Source organism: Anabrus simplex, chromosome 1 (assembly GCF_040414725.1).
Source record: "Anabrus simplex isolate iqAnaSimp1 chromosome 1, ASM4041472v1, whole genome shotgun sequence".
Classification (NCBI taxonomy): domain Eukaryota; kingdom Metazoa; phylum Arthropoda; class Insecta; order Orthoptera; family Tettigoniidae; genus Anabrus; species Anabrus simplex.
The window spans coordinates 1,422,296,249-1,422,318,424 of NC_090265.1; the positions used below are offsets into that span (position 1 = coordinate 1,422,296,249).

A 22,176-nucleotide genomic window follows, 5' to 3' on the forward strand; every position below is an offset into this window, starting at 1 on the left:
CCAATGATGGTTAAAATTCCCGACCCTGCCGGGAATCGAACTCGGGACCCCTGTGACCAAAGGCCATCACGCTAACCATTTAGACATGGAGACGGACTGTCAGTCTGTTGATTTCTCCCGATTAATTTGCATGAAGATTTCTTCTTTGTTGAGTTTCAGTTACTCTGGATCTGGTTTAATAATTTTAGTGGGCCTTTTTGTCTTCAGTTGGTTTGGATTTTCATCTATATTTGGAAAAGGTAATGGTTCGATTCAAAGGCTCCTTTTCTAGCTCTAATATTTAGAATTTATTTTATGTTTTTCTTTGAAATAGCAACATGGTCAATTTGGTATTCACCCTGTCGAAGACTGGGTGATCTCCATATTGCTAATTTTTGTGAAGGTTTCTGAAATTGGGTACTCATGATTTTAATTTCAACGTTTCTGCAAAAGTCAATTAATTTTCACCATTCTTGTTGGTACGCTTGTGCTTTGTATGGGGGCCTGTGGTATCTCTGAATTTTCTTTCTTTGCCTAGCTGTGCGTTAAAATTGCCTAATAAGATTTTCCACATGATGCCTTGGTATTTTGTTGTTTGTTTCTTCTATAGCTTTACGTTGCACCGTAAAGCTGGAAGAATTTGACTTCCAGGACGTTGGTGAGTTGTTTTAATTTGCCTGTTTTAGCGAGGGTGTTCACATTAATTGTGCCAATAAAATTCTTACGTCTAGTTTTGAGAGCATGACAAGGTCTTGAGAAGCTCCGATTCTTCTCCGCATGGTGTCCCTGATCCCTCAGAATCCGATGATCAGGTAAGGCCAGTCTGCCGACTGGTGCCTGGGGTAGTGATTCTAAGATCGTCTCTTTCATCATGCGCTCAAGCTGAGGTTTGGTTTTTTGGGGTGAACTCAATTGAGACCACTGATGTACGACTCGATTTTTGAGTTCGAGAAGATGTTAATGCAGCCGCCTCAACTAGAGGATCAGACGCTGACCACTTTGCCGCTTATTATTATTATTATTATTATTATTATTATTATCATTTGTTTATACATTCACTTTTTTAAATGGCATGTCATTGAAAGTCGCCAAGAGGCAATTACATTTAATTTTCGTAAGAAAATTAATGTTATTATTAATATAAATTATTTTATTTTAAGTTAGTTAGTTGCTTTTACGTCGCACCGACACAGATAGGTCTCATGGCGACGATGGGACAGGGATGGGCTAGGAGTGAGAAGGAAGCGGCCGTGGCCTTAATTAAGGTACAGCCCCAGCATTTTCCTGGAGTGAAAATGGAAACCACGGAAAACCATTTTATGGGATGCCGACAGTGGGGTTCGAACCTACTATCTCCCGAATACTGGATACTGGCCGCACTTAAGCGACTACAGCTATCGAGCTCGGTATTTATTTTAAGTAGATTACAATTGTCACTCAACAGTGGTGCAATGGTAATTGGTATATTACACGATACAACAATTATTAGTTTTCCAGTTATTTTTCGTAAGCAACATAAAGTCTATGGTAACCCATCCTGCTGAGGTCGCAGTGCACTGCATTCGAAAAAGTCTACTTAGGACGTAACAGTGAAGCTGATCAACAAAGGGATTCTCGAATGTCACAGGACAGAGAAAGAGTTACTTTACAAAGACAAAAGGAGTCATCTATCTCCAAATTCACTGTCCAGGTTCAAGTAAATTACTCAGTATACACAGCAGTTCATTAATACTAGAGAATTTCTACATTCTTTACACCCTTCCGGCTTGTCACCACTCACACTGATTTTGAAAGCGAGGGTGCCTATTATATTGTTGCGTGACCTGCTAAAGTGATGCAATGGGACGCGAGTGGTAGTGAAAACGGTTATAAACTGTTTGATTGAAGCTACTAATTCAACCGGCTGTGGCGCAGGTGAAGCCGTCTTAATACCGACAATCTATATGATTCCTTCAGATTTGTCTTTTGATTTCAAACGAGTCCAATTATCGGTAAGAGTCTGCTTTGGCCTGAAAATAAACAACGCACGGGGTCAGAAACTTAGCGTGGCAGGAGTTGATCTCAGTGGAGAATGTTTCTTTCATGGAAAGCTTTACGTGTCCCAAATCAAAACAAAATCTTTTCGTATTAATTCTGGAGAAAAAAAAAAACGACTAATGCCGTATACAAGGACATGTTATAAATCCTAGGTTAAAAGTAACCAATCGCCTTACATTCATAACTGCTCCCGTGCGAAGCCGGGACAGGTAGATAGTTAAAGTAATAATCACCACCACCACCACTACAACGAAACAAGCAAGAATTCCTCTAGGGAATTGGATTTGAAACGATGAAAAGGATAACCTGGTACAGGTATGTGTAGACAAAGCCGTACTCAAGAAGAGCTCTGCTATTGTCACACACAAGGTTAGTTAATTTGGTATGGTCATCTCTAGTCCGGTGCAGCCCTTGTAAGGCAGACTCTCCGATGAGAGTGGGCGGCATCTGCCATTTATAGGAAACTGTGTGTTACTGCGATGGGCCACAGTGTTATGTGTTATGTATAAGTTGCAGGGATGCTGAGGACTGCACAAACATCCAGTCTTCGAGCCAAGGGAATTAACAATTTAACATTAAATCCCTGGCCCGGTTGGGAATCGAACCGGGGCCCTTTGAACGGGTCACTATGCGGACTATCCAGGCAAGGAGCCGGACACAACACGGTCAGACACAGCAATAATTTAACAGGAGAGTTTGGTACCAGTAAGAAGTAGCAATAGTACAGTCTAGATGAGGACCTATCTCGTCATAAAAAACATTGATACATTTTAGATGTCCGGCTCCATGGCTAACGTGCTGTCCTTTGGTCACAGGGGTCCCGGGTTGAAATTTCCGGCAGGGTCGGAAATTTTAACCATTTTTGGTTAATTTCGCTGGCACGGGGACTGGGTACATGTGTCGTCTTCATCATCATTTCATCCTCATCACGACACGCAGGTCGCCTACGGGAGTCAAATCGAAAGACCTGCATTTGGCGAGCCGAACTTGTCCTCGGACACTCCCGGCACTAAAAGCCATACGCCATTTCATTTCAGATTAGAATATTCTGCGCTTACAACTGAGTTGACCAGATATGGACGTTACTAATGGTTCATTGGCTACCAAACCAGTCTGGTTACTCTGTGATACAGATGTAGAATGTGAGACAAAAAGTAGACTCGTCAGGAATGGAAACTGCAAATTAAGAGTGCCAAGCGGATGTTTTCCCACGGGGAAACTTAGCAAAGTTCGATGACGTAGAGCAAGGTAAGTGTGACGGAATTACTGCCACGTCATAGCTCGAAGGCCATGAGCACCAAGTGGGCCGTCGTCGTCCACTGGAGCTCAGTTGCGGTCTGCATTGGCTGCAGGGTACCACATACACCAGGTAAGAGACCAGCACTATCTTTAAAATTACACGAAAATTAAGTACATTATTTATACTTCTTATGTTCCTGTTTATCACAAGTCCTCAAAGACGGGAATATATTGTTTACTCTTTAAAAAAAAAAATTTTCTTCGTTCGAAATAACTTATACGGATGTAACATTATGATGCACAGAATGTTAAACAATTCACAGCGCTATACGAATAAAATTCACTTTTTTTTTTTTTTGCCTGGCTACCCGAAAAACTAATTATGTTTGTTGTTAATTAAGTTATTTGATTTACATCCCACTAACTACTTTTACTGTTTCTGGAGATGCCAACTTGCCGGAATGTTGTCCTGCATGAATTCCTTTACGAGTTCGTAAATTTACTTACACGAGGCTGACGTATTTAAGCACCTTCAAATTCCACCGGACTAAGCTGGGATCGAAACCGCCAAATAGGAATCAGAAGGCGTCTGTGTCAGTTAGCCCGACTATACTTCTAGAGGTGCTCACACTAACTAGAAAAAATAATTGGTTAATTTTACACAGGTTGGGCACCGCTATAAGCGCAGAGAAACGAGATTTAATCACCTCCCTGTTTCATCAATTACAACATTATTTTAAAAAACCGTCCGACTCGTTGGCTGAACGGTCAGCGCACTGGCCTTCGGTTCAGAGCTTTTCGGGTTCGATTCCCAGTCGGGTCGGGGATTTTAACCTTCATTGGTTAATTCCATGGCCCGGGGGCTGGGCGTTTGTGCTGTCCTGAACATCCCTGCAACTCATACACCACACCTAACACTAACCTCCACCACAACAACACGCAGTTACCTACACATGGCAGATGCCGCCCACCCTCATTGGAGGGTCTGACTTACAAGGGCTTCACTCGACTAAAAATAGCTACATGAAATTATTATTATTATTATTATTATTATTATTATTATTATTATTATTATTATTATTATTTAAAAATCCAAAGAAACACAGCCCACTTTAAAATTATTCTCTAGCTGTCAGTTTTTAAGTTACTGTATTTCATTACCGAACAGCTAGTGAGAGGTGACAAGTGGACAGTTGCAAAGTATAAAATAAAGAGAACACTCACCACGATAGCAAGTCCGACTTCTCACTTAACTGCGTATGGTTAATTCCTTTAGCTCGGGGACTAGACTTTTGCGTTCGTCTCAATACACGTATCTTCATCTACACACACCATGACACAGCACCAACCACCACAGAAACACGCATTAGTATATCCCTCCACATAGGTTTGGCGCCAGTAATGGCATTCAGGAGTAAAACTGGACCAAACCTACACGAAGCTCCGACCCTAAGAAATTAAGGAAAAATCCAGGAAGAAAATATATTATCTGCAGGATTTACTTTTCATGAAATATTCTGCTTGCAAGGAAAATTAAGAATATTATCTCATGCTTCTTCCGTTGTAGTTTACGTCAATAATTTGAGGCGGTCTACACCGGAAAAGGAATTGGATAGTAACAACACCCGTGACGCACGTCTGTGGTGAAGGTCTAAAGATAATGATGATGATGACGATTATTATTATTATTATTATTATTATTATTATTATTATTATTATTATTCCTTCTTTCCTTCTTTCTTTCTTAATCTGTTTACCCTCCAAGGTTGATTTTTCCCTCGGACTCAGCGAGGATTATGATCATCATTATTGAAAAATACTGAATGTTGACAGCAGAATACATAGTTATAGGATGTTTTATAGATAGTACAGTGGGTTGCCAAATTTTTATGGACATTGGGCTTCTCACAAGTAACAATAAATTATGCTGAGTGCTCGAAATTAATAATAATAATAATAATAATAATAATAATAATAATAATAATAATAATAATAATAATAATAATAATAATAATAATAATAAATAATGTTATTTGCCTTACATTTCACTAACTACTTTTACGGTTTTCGGAGACGCCGATGTGCCGCAATTTAGTCCCGCAAGAGTTCTTTTAAGTGCCAGATAATCTAGCTTCACGACTGACGTATTTGAGCACCTTCAAATACCACCGGACTGAGCCAGGGTCGAACCTGCCAAGTTGGGGTCAGAAGGCCAGCGCCTCAACCGTCTGAGCCACTCAGCCCGGCTTTAGAAATTAGCGAGTGATTTGTCTTCATTGTTGAACTAGCAGCCTCACAATCACAAACATGCAGCACCATATTGAAGAACTGAGATGAATATGGCAGAAATCACTGCAGATCAAAAATCTGGCAAGGAAATAGATAAATAAAGCCTTTATTGTCCGTGGTACCGAGCTCGATATCTGCAGTCGCTTAAGTGCGGCCAGTATCCAGTATTCGGGAGATAGTGGGTTCGAACCCCACTGTCGGCAGTCCTGAAGATGGTTTTCTGTGGTTTCCCATTTTCACACCAGGCCAATACCGGGGCTGTACCTTAATTAAGGCCACGACCGCTTCCTGCCCACTCCTACCACTTATCTGTCCCATCGTCGCCATAAGTGTCAGTGCGACGTAAAGCCACTTGTAAAACAAAAATAAAAACTCTTGTCCGTGGCGAAGTTAAGGCTTCTTGTCCTCGCTTACACTTAACCGCATACATGTTATTACATAATAATACATTATAACTGAAATATGAACTAAAATATAACAGTACAAACTGAAATGGCGTATGGCTTTTAGTGCCGGGAGTGTCTGAGGACAAGTTCGGCTCACCAGGTTCAGGTCTTTTGATTTGACTCTCATACGCGATCTGCGCGTCGTGATGAGCATGAAATGATGATGAAGACGACACATAAACTCAGCCCCAGTGCCAGCGAAGTAACCAATTAAGGTTAAAATTCCCGACCCTGCCGGGAATCGAACCCGGGACTCCTGTGACCAAAGACCAGCAAGCTAACCATTTAGCCATAGAGCCGGATAATATAACAGTAATATTATGGTAAACATACTTAAGAAAGGACTCACTACCTACATTTGACTTTTTTTTTTACAAGTTGCTTTACGTCACACCGACACAGATAGGTCTTATGGCGACGATAGGATAGGACAGGGCTAGGTGTGAGAAGGAAGCGGCAGTGTCATTAATGAAGGTACGGCCCCAGTATTTGCCTGGTGTGAACATGGGAAACCATGGAAAACCATCTTCAGCGCTGCTGACAGTGGGGTTCGAACCCACAATCCCCCCAATGCAAACTCACAGCTGCGCGACCTTATTTGCACGGCCTACTCGCTCGGTGATTTGAAAATTAATAACTAATAACTCAAAGAATCACAAAATAAGTAAACATTATCACTGTCATTTGTACTGACTGTGCTTATTTGTAATTGGTAAATACCGATATTTTATATTTAATTGAATTGTCGACAATAATATCAAGAACACATTAACAGAGAAAACCATATTAATCAATCAAGATAAATAAAATGAAATGTCGTATGGCTTTTAGTGCCGGGATATCCCAGAACGGGTTCGGCTCGCCAGGTGCAGGTCTGTCGATTTGACTCCCGCAGGCGACCAGCGCGTCATGATGAGGATGAATTGGAATTAACCAATTAAGGTTAAAATCCCCGACCCGGCCGGGAATCGAACCCGGGACCGTCTGAACCGAGGACCAGTACGCTGACCGTTCAGCCAACGAGTCGGACAATCAAGATAAAAGAAAGAATAGTGTAAACAGTTCTAGATTTCAATTTTCTTTCTTTCTTTCTTTCTTTCTTTCTTTCTTAAGCCGTTTACCCTCCAGGTTGGTTTTTCTCTCGGACTCGGCGAGGGATCCCACCTCTATCGCCTCAAGGGCAGTGTCCTGGAGCGTGAAACATTGGGTCTGGGGATACAAGTGAGAAGGAGGACCAATACCTCGTCCAGGTGTCCTCACCTGAACAGGGGCCTTGCGGGGGCATGGGAAGATTGGAAGGGATAGACAAGGAAGGCGGAAGGAAGCGGCAGTGTCATTAAGTTAGATACCATCCCGGCATTTGCCTGGAGAAGAAGTGGGAAACCACCGAAAACCATTTCTAGGATGGCTGAGGTGGGAATCGAGTTCCCTTCTACTCAGTTGACCTCCCGAGGCTGAGTGGACCCCGTCCCAGTCCCCATACCACCTTTCAAATTTCGTGGCAGAGCTGGGAATCGAACCCGAACCTCCGGGGTTGGTAGCTGATCTCACTAACCACTACACTACAGAGGCGGACCTATATTTCAATTAATTTATTAATATCCAAGAATGAAATCTTATTCCAGATATTGCGCTTACTTAATGTTTTCTCTAGCTGTATATTAATCTCATATCCTAATTTTCACGCGCAATCACTCGTTCCACTCATAAATATAACTTGCAGGAAGGACTTACGAGGAACTGCTGGTAAGAGGTTTTAAATCCTTTTGATGCAGCGTTCTGAATATCTTTGAGGAGAACATTGCACCATCGCGAGGCGGTGGCAGTGAATAATCGATGATATATGGTTGTTTGGTGGACAGGTATTTCTGGGAAAGACACCGAACGAGTATTATGTAGACGTAAAGAAGCAACACAACGAAATTTGCTGGAGTGTTAAGTAGAAATGTCTTCAGGAAGCACTTCGTACGCAAAAGTGGTTGAGTGCAGTTAATGTCTGTCGTCTAGCCGTGGCCAAAATAGTAGTATGTAGTAAGGAGAATCTCGAGCCTTATACCATCAATACTTAGCGTACCTAAAGCAAACATTTTGAGTGCGTTGTAGTTTCAAAGTTATTCATTTGCTACTACATCACTGTAATCAAAGATGGGAAATAATAATGACTGAACAAGTTGGATTTTAAGTGACCGAGGAAATATGTTTCAAAACCATTTTTAAAGATGCAAACCATGATACACATTTCTTAGAAATGTTTGTGTCTTGCGCTCTCCAATTGAGTGCTTCCATAATAACAATTCTAGGGCTAGTAAGTGATTCACAGTCCACCTCTGTGGTGTAGTGGTTAGCGTGATTAGCTGCCACCCCCGGAGGCCCGGGTTCGATTCCCGGCTCTGCCACGAAATTTGAAAAGTGGTACGAGAGCTGGAACGGGGTCCACTCAGCCTCGGGAGGTCAACTGAGTAGAGGTGGGTTCGATTCCCACCTCAGCCATCCTGGAAGTGGTTTTCCGTGGTTTCCCACTTCTCCTCCAGGCGAATGCCGAGATGTTACCTAACTTAAGGCCACGGCCGCTTCCTTCCCTCTTCCTTGTCTATCCCTTCCAATCCTCCCATCCCCTAGCAAGGCCCCTGTTAAGTATAGCAGGTGAGGCCGCCTGGGCGAGGTACTGGCCATTCTCCCCAGTTGTATCCCCCGATCCGATGTCTGAAGCTCCAGGACACTGCCCTTGAGGCGGTAGAGGTGGGATCCCTCGCTAAGTCCGAGGGAAAAGCCAACCCTGGACAATAAACAGATTAAGAAAGAAAGAAAGTGATTCACAATAAGGTACAACAGTACAATATTACTTGAAATTATAGGAGTATAATTTTGTTTTAAATTTTTCATATTATATGGTGTGCCAATTATGATAGTGGCTTTAGTTTTATGAGGGATTAATTTAAGTTTCAAATTCAACATTAACATTCCATATTGCTTCGCGTATATTGTTAGTTCTAGGGTGGAAACAGATTTGCAAATCATCAGCATAAATATAATACGTTTTGCGGTGTTTAATTAATTTGATTACATAATATTTATATGAAGTGAACAGGGTGGGGCCCAGGACTGACCTTCCGGGACACAGAACTCTTGTTTACCACGCTGATTTACAAAAAAACATTTGTGAAGCAAAAATAGAAAAATGCCCAGTGCTTTCTGGCCAAAATTAAAGGATTACAAGTGGAAAGAAGCAACAGTGGATCGACGTAAATATACATCCGTAGAAAGCATGCCAAATCGTAAATAACAACAACAGTAATAACCGAGCGAGCTGGCCGTGCGGTTAGGGGTCACGAAGCTGAGGGTTTCCTTTCGGGAGAAAATGAAATCGAATCCCACCGTCGGTGGCCCTGAAGATGATTTTCTAAGGTTTCCTATTTTCACACCGGGCCACGGCCGCTACCTGACCAGTTCTAACTCTTTCCCATCCTTAAGTCGCCAGAAACCTTCGATGTGTTAGTGCGACGTTCAACAACTAGCAAATAATGAAAAAGGTACCGTAATATCATCATCATCATCATCTGTTTACCCTCCAGGTTCGGTTTTTCCCTCGGACTTAGCGAGGGATCCCACCTCTACCGCCTCAAGGGCAGTGTCCTGGAGCTTCAGACTCTTGGTCGGGGGATACAACTGGGGAGTATGACCAGTACTTCGCCCAGGCGGCCTCACCTGCTATGCTGAACAGGGGCCTAGTGGAGGGATGGGAAGATTGGAAGGGATAGGCAAGGAAGAGGGAAGGAAGCGGCCGTGGCCTTAAGTTAGGTACCATCCCGGCATTCGCCTGGAGGAGAAGTGGGAAACCACGGAAAACCACTTCCAGGATGGCTGAGGTGGGAATCGAACCCACCTCTACTCAGTTGACCTCCCGAGGCTGAGTGGACCCCGTTCCAGCCCTCGTACCACTTTTCAAATTTCGTGGCAGAGCCGGGAATCGAACCCGGACCTCCGGGGGTGGCAGCTAATCACGCTAACCACTACACCACAGAGGCGGACTACCGTAATATTATTATTATTATTATTATTATTATTATTATTATTATTATTATTATTATTATTATTATTATTATTATTATTATTATTATTATTATAAAAATAATGGCGTATGGACTCCGAAGAAGCCTGGTCCAGGTCTTTGAAGTCATCTCCCAACAGCCCATGACGGTCGTTTGGAGGACATAAAACCATTATTATTATTATTATTATTACTATTATCTTCATCATCATCATCACCATCATCATCATCATCTGTTTACCCTCCAGGTTCGGTTTTTCCCTCGGACTCGGTGAGGGATCCCACCTCTACCACCTCAAGGGCAGTGTCCTGGAGCTTCAGACTCTTGGTCGGGGATACAACAGGGGAGGATGACCAGTACCTCGCCCAGGCGGCCTCACCTGCTATGCTGAACAGGGTCCTTGTGGAGGGATGGGGAAGATTGGAAGGGATAGGCAAGGAAGAGGGAAGGAAGCGGCCGTGGCCTTAAGTTAGGTACCATCCCGGCATTCGCCTGGAGGAGAAGTGGGAAACCACGGAAAACCACTTCCAGGATGGCTGAGGTGGGAATCGAACCCACCTCTACTCAGTTGACCTCCCGAGGATGAGTGGACCCCGTTCCAGCCCTCGTACCACTTTTCAAATTTCGTGGCAGAGCCGGGAATCGAACCCGGACCTCCGGGGGTGGCAGCTAATCACGCTAACCACTACACCACAGAGGCGGACATTATTATTATTATTATTATTATTATTATTATTATTATTATTATTATTATTATTATTATTATTATTATTATTATTATTAATCTGGGAGTAAAATGTGAAAGACATGCAGTAAGCTTCCAGTTCATTTTCGAAATGACAGTAGTTTGTTTACTTTTAAGGTATAGGTAGGTTCTATTTACTGTAGTTCTCACTGCTTCTTATTCAATTTCTTTGAATAATGTGAAAGAGGAGCAGATATATACGTGTATATATAATTACTTAACATTCGCATATACGGAACTGTGGGAGGAAAATTTAAAAGACTTGTGTTTAACTTCCAGATCATTCCCAACATTATAACATGTTATTTATTTTCCGTCCACCTCTGTGGTGTAGTGGTTAGTGTGATTAGCTGCCACCCCCGGTGGCCCGGCTTCGATTTCCGGCTCTGCCACGAAATTTTAAAAGTGGTACGAGGGCTGGAATGGGGTCCACTCAGTCTCGGGAGGTCAACTGAGTAGAGAAGGGTTCGATTCCCTCCTCAGCTATCCTAGAAGTGGTTTTCCGTAGTTTCCCACTTCTCCTCCAGCAAATGCCGGAATGTACCTAATTTAAGACAACGGGCGCTTCTTTCCCTCTTCCTTGTCTGTCCCTTCCAATTTTCCCATCCCTCAACAAGGCCCCTGTTCAGCATAGCAGGTGAGACTTCCCTGGGCGAGGTACTGGTCCTCCTACCCAGTTTTATCCCCCGATTCGAAGTCTCATACTCCAGGGCACTGCCCTTGAAGCGGTAGAGGTAGAATCTCTCGCTGAGTTCGAGGGAAAAACCAACCCTGGTGGGGGGGGGGGGTAAGAAAAAAAGAACATTATTTATTTTCCAAGTATTGGTTGTATTTAGTTTTGATTATTTTATATTCACTTTCCTATCCAGTTTCAGATGACAATTTGAAGAACAATCTGTAAAAGCAGACAGTTTGTAATAAAATTTCAAAATTTATGAACCATTTACTGTTGTTACCACCTTCTGTGAGTACGAGGTAGATGGCAAACGTTCTCCCGCAGTCTCACAACAAAGTATTACCAGCACGTTGACCTTCACTGTCTGCGCGAGAGCGTCATGCCAAGTCTCAAGATTATTTAACACTTAATTGGCTCTATAAGAGCCTCCGTGGCTCAGGCGGCAGCGCGCTGGTCTCGCACCGCTGGGTTGTGTGGTTCAAATCTCGCTCAGTCTGTGTGAGATTTGTGCTGGACAAAGCGGAGGCGGGACATTTTTTTCTCCGGGTACTTCGGTTTTCACTGTCATGTTTCATTCCAGTAACACTTTCCAATATCATTTCGTTTCATCTGTCATTCTCTAATCATTGCCCCAGAGGAGTGTGACAGGCTTCGGCAGCCGACCCATTTCCTATCCTCGCCGCTAGAACGGGGCGTCATTCATTCCATTCCTGACCCGGTCGAATGACTGGAAACAGCTTGAGGATTTTAATTTTTCATTGCGCAGAGAGTACATAAATAATACATTTGACAGGCAGTGGCAATTGTTGAGTCTCCTCAAGCAGTTTTCTCATAAGAATGTACTGAACTATTATTATTATTATTATTATTATTATTATTATTATTATTATTATTATTATTATTATTATTATTATTATTATTGAGCAGTGCTTGGTATCCTTGCCTGAATAGTCAGCACAGCGCAGTTCGATTGGTGACTAGATCTTTTGTACTCATCTAAATATATGTTGTATCATTTAGGGGCTGTGGTGTAGTGGTTAGCGTGATTAGCTGCCACCCCCGGAGGCCCGGGTTCGATTCCCGGCTCTGCCACGAAATTTGAAAAGTGGTACGAGGGCTGGAACGGGGTCCACTCAGCCTCGGGAGGTCAACTGAGTAGAGGTGGGTTCGATTCCCACCTCAGCCATCCTGGAAGTGGTTTTCCGTGGTTTTCCCACTTCTCCTCCAGGCGAATGCCGGGATGGTACCTAACTTAAGTCCACGGCCGCTTCCTTCCCTCTTCCTTGCCTATCCCTTCCAATCTTCCCATCCCTCCACAAGGCCCCTGTTCAGCATAGCAGGTGAGGCCGCCTGGGCGAGGTACTGGTCGTACTCCCCAGTTGTATCCCCCGACCAAGAGTCTGAAGCTCCAGGACACTCCAGGCGGTAGAGGTGGGATCCCTCGCTAAGTCCGAGGGAAAAACCGAACCTGGAGGGTAAACAGATGATGATAATGATCATTTAGGGGAGACACGGCTAAATCCATAATATTAAGTCGAAACTGGAACTATGGCCCTTTACCATCCCAGCGTAGTGATAACTCCAAGTAAATGAGAAAAGGAAAAAGAAAATTGGAAACTGGAAGTAAGAAGAAAGAACTAAATGCATTTTGAGAATGATTATCAAAATAATATTCTTACAATGGAAGAACGGTTATTTACGTTGTACTTACTTAGTTATTCAAATTAATATTATAAGTTATGTTTTAAACTAATTCCCTCAATTGTAATTCTAATATGTCAACTAAACCCGTAGCAGGCCCGGCTAGTTCCGCACTAGTCCACGAATTCATTGACTGTAACACTGCAAATAATACTACTTGAACGTAGTAATACATATACTCACATTAAAGACAACTGTCTTCCAAACCCAGAAAACTGAATAAGTGCTGAAGTTTCTTTATGCTTCCAGAAAAGGGATCCACTGTACAGTTTAGAACCTTCACCGTCAGAGTGCAAGATGTTACAGGACGTAATAAGCAGCTTAGTCCGCCTCCTAACGCTGTGGTAAAGTTATTACTGCGGAATTATCCCTACTGTCAAATACCACATAAACCCGTAGAAATAGTTGTATACATTCCTCTCCTCACAGGATTGGTATCAAGAAGGGCATCCGGTGGTAAAACTGGGCTAAATTCCCATGTAGTGATAAAGCCAAGTAATTGGGAAAAGGAATGTTGAATGCCTGCCAGTACGTTCTTATACACTAAGAACTTCCGAACTGTGTACTGAAACTCCTTATGTGTCAGTATTTATGCTTAGTCCGATATGTTGGTACCACCTTAAGATTTTAAACTATTAGCGGGGGGTTGGGTGTTAAACACGAACCATATCAACACTGCAAAGCTGTCCTTCACCTAATGGCCATTCCTGGTGCCAAATTTCTCAAAATGGCGACAACCAATGTCTGCGGTTTGCTACCAATCATGTGGAATTCATTTTAAAACTGTGCTATTGACCGGGAACTTTAATCACTCATCTGACTTCATATAAACATGCAATAGCTCTGATAACTAAACATACCCTAGGCTGCAGATATTGAAGTGCCATAGGGGTGGGGGGTATTTCAAGATCCAAGTTGCGGGCTACAAAATCTACGAATTGTTCTTCAGAACGCCTAGCGCATAGGCAACTTGAGCCATACCTATCGTGTCTAGTGCTGATATCTCGTTCAAGCATTCCTTATGTTTCAAGTTTCCCAAGTGAAAGCTACCCCTGCCAATAGTTTGTTCCGCAGCCCAACAAACGTGAGGTCGATATTTCTCTGCTAGCATCTCACATTGTACTAATGCATCGTAAGCACATCCTGCAAACAGTTCTGAACACTCTCATCGTTCCTGCACGTGACTGCAGACCATTCGAAAAATATGACATACTTTTAATCATTTATCGTACGTCAGTCTACCATGTAACTATGTTAAGACGTTGTGCCAAGTGACCGTGTATAACAAAACGCGAAGTTAACGCTTAAAACTACGAGTTGGCCACGGGGTTAAGTTCACGCAGCTGTGAGCTAGAATTTGGGGGATAGTGGGTTCGAGCCCCACTGTTGTCAGCCCTGATTTTCCGTGGTTTCCCATTTTCACACCAGAGAAATGCTGGGGCCATACCTTAATTAAGGCCACGGCCGCTTCCTTCTCACTCCTAGGCCTTTCCTAACCCATACTCACCATAAGACCTATCTGTGTCGGTGACGTATCAAATGTTATTGAACTACCAGCCAGAATTTTAGCACATGATGATATCGTAATTGAAGTTCATAGCAAAACGTTCACTTCTGTGAAAGATGCCACTCTTAATTAATTTGAAAGCCATTGGGCTTACACCCGGCAGTCCAAAACTAAACACTAGCGTCAACAGATTAATACTGAAGATGAAAACTAGCTACTTAAATACCCTACATAATTCTCGAATTCTTTGGAATTAGTGGTTTGATTCTAAAAATTGGTTTTCATAGTTACGCTCCTTAGACATGTGAACGTTTTCCAAGGCTCCTAAACGGAACCAGATGAGGGCCTAATTGTAAGAAGTATGTACCAGACTTGTTTAGATTTGGAAATAATAACTGGAGTTAAAGCTGGACAGAGAGCTCCAATCCTTTGAATTGACTTAACAATATCCGATAAAACACTTCCGTTTTTCATTCAAGAAGAATCAATTTCCAATTTTCCTGGCATTTTGTATCACTACCAATAAACCTCAAGAGACGTGAAGGTCTCTGTTTGACACAGCCATGGCCAATGAAATGTTGTATTGTCAAGAGAGCGATGTTGCAATAGTGCCAAAACATAATTGTACAAGGAATGCAGCGAGCAAGTGGCTACGCGGTTTGGATCACTTAGTTAACAGCTTAAATTCGGGAGATAGTGGGTTTAAACCCCACTTTTGGCAGCCCTGAAGATGGTTTTACGTGGTTTCCCATTTTCACACCAGGTTGTACCTTAATTAAGGCCACGGCCACTTCCTTCCCAAGTCTAGCTATTTCCTATACCACCGTCGCTGCAATATCTATCTGTGCCGGTGCGACGCAAAAAAAATTGTAAAAAATGTAAAGTACAAGGAATGTCGTATCTAAGGAGACCCTTGAATAGATATGTACCCCATTGACCGTCATGTCTAGACGACTTTCAGCTAGTTCACTACTTACACCGTCTATATCCGACCCTGATGACACATCGGCCCGCTTCAGGATCATATAAACTTTCATTCTTTCTTAATCGGTTTACCCTCCAGGGTTGGTTTTCCCTCGGATTCAGCCAGAGATCCCACCTCTACCGCCTCAAGGGTAGTGTCCTGGAGCGTGAGACTTTGGGTCGGGAGATACAACTGGAGAATAGGACCAGTACCCCACCCAGGCTTCCTCACCTGCTATGCTGAACAGGGGCCTTGTGAGGGGATGGGAAGATTGGAAGGGATAGACAAGGAAGAGGGAAGGAAGCGGCCGTGGCCTTAAGTTACGTACCATCCCGGCATTCGTCTGGAGGAGAAATGGGAAACCACGGAAAACCACTTCTTGGATGGCTGAGGAAGGAATCGAACCCACCTATACTCAGTTGACCTCCCGAGTACCCCGTTTCAGCCCTCGTACCACTTTTCAAATTTCGTGGCAGAGCCGGGAATCGAACCCGGGCCTCCGGGGGTGGCAGCTAATCGCGCTAATCACTACACCACACAAGTACTCTAAGAAACGCTAAAACTAAATAAAAAATAAAAGAGTACCTCTGCCCCGGACTCGAACCTATCACACGTAAGACTAGCGCATCGCAGTGTTCAGCTTGCGCTACCACCTACGTCATACTGCACCACGGCACAGTGAGTGTAGATTACAGATCATGTGATAGTTTTAACATGATCACAATGTTCACTTCGTGTTCCACAGACCTTTCATTTACAGAGAGAGCGCTCGCGGTTTCTGTTATTTAATAATAATAATAATAATAATAATAATAATAATAATAATAATAATAATAATAATAATAATAATAATAATAATAATAATAATAATAATATGGCATAACAGCTTCTTACTTTTTTGTAGGGCGTAAATTACAAGGATATCCATTTTCTAGGACAGATGTTTTCAGGGCGTGTATAAAGCTGCGGTTATATAAAACAGTATTGGTAGGGGCAGCTGAATCACCTGGTATAGATTACTGTGCTCTGATGAAGATGATCCATTGAGAAATAGTAATGAAATAGATGTAGATGGAAGTATTAAATGAAAGCCGGGCCGAGTGGTCCTGGTGATAGAAGCGCTTGTCTTCTGATCTAAGTTGATGGATTCAATCTTGGCCCAATTTGGTATCTGAAGATGCTCAAATATGCCAGTGGATTTACGGACTCGTAAAGGAATTCCTACAGGACAGACTTCTGGCACCACGGTGTCTCCAAAAACCGTAAATGTAGTTAGTCTTACGTAAAACTAACACTATTTTTAAATTAAAAGAAAAGTAACAAGTGCAATTAAAAGTAAAGTACTGGTTGAACTGATGATCACCATTTTGTAAGTAAGGATTATAATTTAAAGGAGATATTTGAAGGTGTTCAAATACATCGGCCTCATATTGGTAGATTTACCGACATATAAAAATAACTCCCGTCGGACAAATGTCTGACACTTCGGCGTTTACGAAATTGATATGAGTAGGTAGTAGGACATAAAACCAATCACTTATTATTATTAGTATTCAAGACGCTACTTCTGAGGGCCTGTTTTTGTGGAAGTTTTGACTTACAGGCCAGTTGTTAAGCACATTTTACTAGCTACTGTGCAATACGAGCAATACGTACGATACAGTTGCACTAGTAAACTTGTGTCCTCATCCCGAGGTGCTGCAGTTCTTTTAAGGCATACCTCCAAAGGAAGTGAGCTGCATGTATCATTTCAAACACATACCAGCCCTCCTGCCATTCTTAAATTTCCGGCAGTACCGGGAATCGAACCCGAGCCCCCGATGACGGCAGCTATTAACACTAACCGTTACGCTACAAAGGCGGACAGCATTTACCAATTGCCTCAGATTGTACTCAGTAATTGCTTAAGAAATAGATTTTAATAGAGAATGGTTTACTTACATTACGTTATTTCGACCACCTATCTTCTGTCGTTCTCGCCACTGAGTACACCAACGAAAAATGTGGAGTATCTTCGAGCAGCCGTGAATGACATACTTTCTCCTGCAGCCATGATTCGGAAGGCTGCCTCGACACCGAAGAGATAACAGGATTGAGTAAAAGAAATGCAAGAAATAATCTCCCCAGAACGGTCATTACGGCTGTAAATTGAACTTGACTCCAAGCTTCTTCTTCTTTCCTCAATCTGAAGACTCCTGGACAGCGATTCTCTTTCTCAACTCCTCCTTTTCATCTGTTAACAGTTTCATTTCCATACAGGATTTTTCATTCAAATTTTCAATTATTCGATTATTGAACCGCAAACTTGGACTGCCCTTCGGTCTTTTTTTTTCTTCTACTCCCAGCCGGGCTGAGTGGCTCAGACGGTTGAGGCGCTGGCCTTCTGACCCCAAATTGGCAGGTTCGATTCTGGATCAGTCCGGTGGCATTTGAAGGTGCTTAAATACGTCAGCCTCGTGTCGCTAGATTTACTGGCACGTAGTTAATTACATCCCCATTAGTCATGTTTTCTGTCTATGGTACCCTTTCCAACACCACATCTCGAAAGCCTCTAATCTTCTCTTTTCATTTTTTGTCAACGGTGCATGTTTCCAAGCCAATAAGAGTAACTCTCCATATGTAACTGTGTATAAATTTCATTCTTACTTCTTTGGATAGGATTTTACTAGTTAGAATGGGCCTATTCTTCTTGAATTCCACCTTGGCTCGGGCACTTCCTGAAAGGAATTCGAACCATGTGCTTCCAGGGAATTGGGTTCGTCTTTAACGCCATAAGATATAAGAAAACTTCCTTCAGCTTATCTCAGGATTTTTCATCCTCGAGCCACTTTATTATTTCTTTCTTTCTTTCTTTCTTTCTTTCTTTCTTTCATAATCCATTTATCCTCCAGGGTCGGCTTTTCCGTCGGACTCAGCGAGGGATCCGACCTCTACCGCCTCAAGGGCAGTGTCCAGGAGTGTGAGACATTGGGACGAAGGAAACAACTCGCCCAGCCGATCTCACCTGCTATGCTGAACAGGGGCCTTGTGAGGAGGGCGGGGATAGGAAGATCGGAAGGGATAGACAAGGAAGAGGGAAGGAAGCGGCCGTGGCCTTCAATTAGGTACCATCCCGGCATTTGCCTGGAGGAGAAGTGGAACACCACGGGAAACCCCTTCTAGGATGACTGAGGTGGGAATAGAACGCCCTTTACTCAGTTGGCCTCCCGAGGCTGAGTGGACCCCGTTCCAGTCCTCGTACCACGTTTCAAATTTCGCAGCAGAGCTGGGAATGAAACCCGAGCCTCCGGGGTTGGCAGTTAATCACACTAACCACTACACCACAGAGGTGGACTCCTTGAGCCACACCAGCTAATTTTACTCCCTGGCCAGTGGTTGAAGAGACTATGCACTTTCTGACGCCAAGCGAAAAATGCGAATCTTGAGTCCACTGGAATACGAACATCGGCCGCCTGGGTAGAAAGTCAACAGTAACGATGCTACTGTACCAATCCCTCTCTCGATGCCCATACCATCAGCAAGTACAGTGAATTTAAATAGGTCATATCCGCTTTCAAAGACTGAACGGGGAGAGGATGGTTTTCATCGTGGTATTCCGAGCAAACATGACTTCGACCTCTCACTGCCAAAGATAATAATAATATTCATGAGATGAAAATTCAACTTTATATAAAATACTTCTTGTTTGCTTTCACTTTTTCTTCTGGTAACTTCTCCTTTACAAAGGTTGATGACGTGAATGTAGGAGGAAAAGGTATCGTGAATGAAGAAGATTGTCTTGGGCGCGATATCTCTGACATTCACTGTTCGGTATCCCTGATCATCGCCAACATTCACAAGTCACAAGAAGATATCACTTCCTGTTTTACGTGGAATCTGAACGGCTGGGATTGTAAATTTTACTTTATAACCCCACATGCATTGGCTGGAATTCTTCATCATGTCAAAGGCTGGACACTAAAGGCGACTGTAACCTTCTGAAAGCAGTCACAATGGCATTTGGTACACAATTGTAGAAGTCCGGATTGTTCCTCTCTTAAGTTGTTACCTTACTGCAGAACGCTGAAGATCCCAAAGGTGGACCATGTTACCAACAAAGACGTACTCCGTAGTGCTGGAAAATTATGCAACATCCTAACCTTCGCTAAATGCAGGAAGGCAGTCACATCTTCCAAAATGAAAAATACAAACTGATACAATTGATCATGGGAGACAAGATATAAAGGAAATGAGGAAGGCGCTATTCAGATTAAAATCATGGTGACCACAAGAGGAAATGGTTTTCTTATCATAGCTAAAGGCCCCCTAGTTTTGCGTGAAACCCAAACAACTGGGATATGATCTTTCAATAATCACACATCCTGCCAGCATTGCCTGAAATTCGAGCCGAGGCGTCAACGTAATGATAATTCTAACATTATTGGTGGTGCTAATTATTATTTTAAAGGAAAATAGGCCAACAACGACACAGTTATACTCGATTAATTCTAAACATAGGAGAAAACGAACGATATTCTATCTTTTGATGAATCAGCTAAAGAATAGGTAGGTTCATGAAAGACCGCAAACATCATGCCGTTGGAGTCAGAGGAGAAATTGAAAGTGAGAAGTCTGTCATAAGTAATTCAAAATTCAGTTAGAAACCTCGTGATCACCATTACACACATCTAACTTGAGAATATCTGGGTGTTGATAATCCTAAGTCCATAGTACTGCATATTTTAACTAGGAACTTGCATACACTGAATATAGAAACATTCGTACATTATATGGTTGGAGTTGTAATTATTTTGAAATTTGATAAGCTAATTTCCAAGCGATATTTTTTATTGAATTCACACTTTTTACCATACTTTAATTAATTCAGATCCATGTATACCAAGTTAGTATATATACTTACATCCGTACATGAAAAAGATTTACTAAAAACAGATTTGTCCAGTCCGTCCAGCCGTTCTACTGGACCTATTTGCTTCATTCTTTTTTCATTGTCTCCGGAATTACCTGCCGGTGAATCATCAGGCACTGAGGTGTCTCGAACTTCAGTCAACTTTGAGTAATCCTAAAAGCAAATGCATCTAACCAGCAATACAATCTGTACTTAGCGGGTTGCATACAGCTAAGGAGCAATATCTTTAGGTAAAGATATCGGCGAAGCTAAACGAATTGCAGGCTTCCGCAATTTCAACCAAACTTGGTACACATATGACTTAATACTGTCTGGAAAGAAATAATGTGGGCATAAGACACCTAGGGTTGGAGTGGGGAGGGAGTAACATGTAGTAATATCCGATTAAACCTATATTAGCGTTGAATACGTAGTTTTCGGGGTCGCTGAGATTATTAGTGACTCTCCGGATACTGTTTAAGTCTTCATCGACATTGGAGGTGAAAAATGGGTGAAAAAGAAAATGTCAAAATAACCGAGATTATGGTTGTTTGGATGTACTAAACTTGGTATACATATGACTTCATATCTGGAAAAAAGTCTATGCGGGTGAAACACCCCTAGCATCCTTACAGTTGGGGTCAGAAGGGAGTGATATGGAAAAACCATCGGAAACGACCAATATTATTGTCGAATCCTAATTTTAAGGGGTCGCTGAGATGAATAGTGTCACACCGGGTGCCGTTAAAATCTCCATTGGCATTGAGAGTGAAAAAGAAAATATCCAAAATAACCGAGGTTATGGATGTATATTTCAGCATAGTTCTCAACCAAACATGGTACACATATGACTTACTATCTGGAGGAAAATACTGTGGGGGTAAGACACACCTAGCAACACTACGGTTGAAGGTTGATAGGGAGTGAAATGAAAAAGAAAACATCGAAAACGGTCAATATTAGTGTCGAATCCATACGTTTCGGGTCGCTGAAATGAATAGTTCCACTCCGGATGCCGTTCAAGTTCCATCGACTTGGGGGTGAAAAGGAAAAAGAATATGTCCAAAATAACGGAGGTTATAGATGTACGAGTAGGCTATATGTGTATGTTTCAACATAGCTCTCAACCAGACTTGGTACACATATGACGTGCTATCTGAAGAAAAATATTGTGGGGTAAGACACCCCTAGCACCCCTACGGTAGGGGTTGGGTAATAGTGACATGTAAAATAATCGAAATAGACACATATTGGATTCTAATCCATACTTTCCGGTGTCACTGAGATGAGCTGTGACACTCTGGATGCCGTTTAAATCCAAGTTCAGCGTCCATCGTCATGGGGGACAGAGAGGACAAAATGTTCAAAATGACCGAGATTAGTGTTGAATCCACAGTTTTCGGGTTCGAGAGGATAACTAGTGACAGGCCCAATGAGAATTGGAATCTTGTATATCAGTGATTTTTTGTGGCGGTACGCAATACCGACACCTTTTTCTCCAAAGAAATAAAACATGGAATGGATATTTTTCGGAATATTCCTATCACATTCCCTTGAAGTTTTGGCTTATGGCGTAAAATCAAGCTTGATTGTCCCCTTTTGCTACGTTTTTGTAGATATAATGCGTACGAGCACATGATCGAAGTTTCTGTAAAC

At 42.5% G+C, this 22,176-nt stretch overlaps 1 protein-coding gene across 1 annotated transcript in view; it reads left to right on the forward strand.

Moving 5' to 3' along the window:
- Window positions 1-3,331: 3,331 nt before the first annotated feature.
- Window positions 3,332-22,176, forward strand: part of LOC136858384 (venom protease) — a 342,725-nt gene continuing 323,880 nt past the window's right edge. The window contains exon 1 of the mRNA XM_068225542.1: window positions 3,332-3,385. The gene's annotated coding sequence lies outside the window, so the exon portion shown is untranslated. The remainder of the gene's footprint in view (window positions 3,386-22,176) is intronic.